Raw genomic sequence first — 3,934 nt, forward strand, 5'->3', positions numbered from 1 at the left:
AATTGAATTGAATCACTTTGCTGTACACCTGAAACTAACACAATATTGTAATTCAACTATACTTCAACAAAAAAAATTTTTTAATTAAATTAAATTAATCTAGTTTGAATCTTCAAAAGCTTAAAAAATTATTTTCCAAAATATGGTAATTTTCAGGGTCATAGAGTCCTTGTTAATATTTCTGAAACATTTAGCTCTACTATCCTACCACATATTTTCATTGTCTATGACATTCCCATCATTTAATATGGCTGTTTTTCTTTTCTTTTTTTTGAGCAACGACTTATTACTGGCATTTAAATGTCTTTCAGATCCAGACTACATATTTTTTATTTATTTATTTATTTTTTTTGCGGTATGCAGGTCTCTCACTGTTGTGGCCTCTCCCGTTGCGGAGCACAGGCTCCGGACGCGCAGGCTCAGCGGCCATGGCTCACGGGCCCAGCCGCTCTGCGGCATGTGGGATCTTCCCGGACCGGGGCACGAACCCGCGTCCCCTGCATCGGCAGGCAGACTCTCAACCACTGCGCCACCAGGGAAGCCCCCCAGACTACATATTTTTTAAATGAGCTTTCAATACTGGATATTGTGAGTGCTGCTCTTGTCTGACTTGATGTCATGTTTGCTTAAGCAAAGCAGTTTTTCTGCTCTTCTCCTTTCTGGGTCAACCTAGTTGCAGCAAATCAAACTGTTCTCCCTCTTTCTTTCTTTCATACACCATCATTTAAGATCACCAAGAATTCAAGTTCCAGAACCTGCCCTTGTCTCCTTTTACAATATCTGTTTTTCTTCTGAACAGCATTCATAAAGGAGAACACTTTTTGCAAGTTAATCAGGGAAATTGCACAGGCTGACAGCAACAGCAAACTTATCGACTGCAATGAAAGTCTCAGGAATGTGTGTGCCATTGGCTTCTGCGTGGAATTATTTGCAAAATTGTAGAGCTCGGATTCAGCTTGTTTGTAAAGCTTGACACAACTGGAAATAGCTATTTGATGTTTCCCTTGAAGAGACTTCCAGTGCTGGCTTTCTGCTTCTCAGGAGCCTAACGTTACAATCCTCTTGGTGTCTGTGATGTTTCTACTGCCATCAAAGGTCAAACAAGAGGTGAACAGACATTTTAGTGGGTATACTGCTATTTTGTCTCTTTTTTGTTGCCCACAGCACTTTCATAAAAATCCTGTTTGGGGGAAAAAAAAAAAAGGGAGGGAAGAAGGGAGGGAGAGGGAGGGAAGAAGGGAGGGAGGGAGGGAGAGGGAGGGAAGAAGGGAGGAGGGAGAGGGAGGGAAGAAGGGAGGGAGGGAGGGAGAGGGAGGGAAGAAGGGAGGGAGGGAGGGAGAGGGAGGGAAGAAGGGAGGAAGTAAGAAAGGAAGGAAAGGCTGTTTCTTTATAGGGCTTTTCCTTCAAAGCTTGTGTCTTTTGAGACCAAGGTATCATCATAATCTTGGCTGCAATTCAGATTCTCCAATTAACATTTTTAAAATATCTAGATGCCTGTGTCCTATCCCTCAAATATCTGATTCAGTACCAATTACAGAGATTTTACATGTTGCAGATCAACTCACCCTTCAAAAATACTAGATAATCTGAATGACATTTTTTTTTCTTGTTTTTGCGATACGCGGGCCTCTCACTGTTGTGGCCTCTCCCGTTGCGGAGCACAGGATCCGGACGCGCAGGCTCAGCAGCCATGGCTCAGAGGCCTAGCCGCTCCGCGGCATGTGGGATCTTCCCGGACCGGGGCACGAACCCGTGTCTCCTGCATCGGCAGGTGGACTCTTAACCACTGCGCCACCAGGGAAGCCCCGAATGACATTTTTTAATTGATTTACACACCAGTCAGAATGACTAAAATAAAAAATAGAAAAAAAAAAAGTGAAAACACCAAATGCTGGTAAGGATATGGAGAAACTGAATCTCTCCTCCACTGCTGGTGGGAATGTAGAATGCTATAGCCACTCTAGAAAACAGTTTGGCCGTTTCTTACAAAACTAAAAATGCCACTACCGTATGATCCAGCAGTGCATTCCTGGGCCTTTATCCAAGAAAAATGTAAATATATGTTCACATAAAAACCTGTACACAAATGTTTATAGTGACTTTATTTGTGATAGCCCCAAACCGGAATCAGCTGAGATTCCTTTAACAGGTAAATGGTTAAACAAGCTGAGATATATTCACACCAGGGAATACTACTCAGAATAAAAAAGAACAAACTTGAAACATGAAGCAACCTGGATGTTCATATAGATTTTCAAATTTATTGTCAAGAATTTGTTTATAATATCCTCTTCACTTTTTGATATTTGTTTACATGTATAGTGATGTTCCCTCCTTCAATCCTGTTATTTGCCTATCTGGCTTCTCTCTTATTAGTCTTGTCAGGAGATTTTCAATATTAATAGCCTTTTCAAAGGACCAAAATTTGCCTTTGATAATTCTATTAATTTGTTTTCTATCACTATTTCATTAGTTCCTACTCCAGTCTTTATTATTTCCTTCATTCTACTATCTTTAGGTTTAACTTGCTTTTTCTAACATCTTGAGATGGATACTCAGAACTCACTGATTTTTTTTCTAAGTATAGCGTTAGCTGCATCCTTCCAGTTTCGTGTGCTGCACTTTCATTATTGTTCCAATACAACATTTTAAATTTCCATTGTGATTTCTTCTTTGAGATATGGATTATTTAGAAACATAGTAAAATATTAACACTTTTTCCTCTGATATTGGGAACAAGAGAAGAGAAGGATATCTCCTTCATTATTTCTATTTGATGTCCTCTGGGAGGTCCTAGATAGTACGAGGCAAGAAAAAGAAATAAAAGGCATAAGAATTAGAAAGTAAGAAGTAAAACTGTCATTCACAGACAACATGATTGTGTATCCAGAAAATCAAAAGAATCTACAGATGAATTACTAAAATTAAAAATAAATTGAGGTTGCTGAATAAAAAGATAAATTTACAAAAATTGCTGATATTCCTATATAACAGCAACAATAGGGGAAAAATTTTAAATATCATTTACAACAGTATCAAAAAACATCAAATACTTAGTAATAAATCTAATGAAAGTCATGCAAAAACCTATAGAGAAAACTGCAAGACATGATTGAGAAAAAGAAAATTTAAAAGAAGTCTTTCTCATATTCATGAATTAGAAGACTAAATATTATAAAGATGTCAGTGTAATCCTAATTAACATCCCAGCTAGCACTACTATAAAAATTAGTTTGTTGTAAATTTTATATGAAAATGCAAATGGTTCAGAATAGCCCAGATAATCTTGAAGAACAGAGGTGGAAGCCTCACTATATGATACTAAGGGTTATTATATAAAGCTACAATAACTAAGACTGTGGTATGGGCACAAGAATAGATAAATGGGACAGAATAGAGGACAGAAATAGATGCTTACAAATATGGAAACTTGACTGATGACAAAGGTGCACTGCAGAGCAATGAGAAAAGGGCAGTCTTTGTGATAAATGGGATTCGGTCAGTTGTATACCTACATGATGAAGAAATGAATCTTGATCCCTTCTTCAGACTTATCAAAAAAACTATTTCTAGGTGTGTTGCAGATCTAAATGTGATAATGTAATAAAGCTTCTAAAGAGAAAAAGAACATTTTCATTACCTTGGGAGAAGGAAAGATTTCATATATTAGATGAAATGAAAACACTGATAAATTGGACTACATTAAAATTAAGAACTTCTGTTCATCAAAACATCGTTAAGAGGGTAAAAAGGCAAGATACAGAGTGGAATAAGATATGTGCAATGTGTATAACTGACAAAGGACTCAAATCCAGAGTGAGTAAATAACTCAATCAATTAACTGATCAATCAATAAGAGAAAAAAGTCAGATAATCCAACAGAAAAATGGGCAAAAGACATGAATAGGCCAACAGATATCCAAAAGAGCAATAA

The sequence above is a fragment of the Tursiops truncatus genome, chromosome 4 (genome assembly GCF_011762595.2).
Source record: "Tursiops truncatus isolate mTurTru1 chromosome 4, mTurTru1.mat.Y, whole genome shotgun sequence".
NCBI lineage: Eukaryota > Metazoa > Chordata > Mammalia > Artiodactyla > Delphinidae > Tursiops > Tursiops truncatus.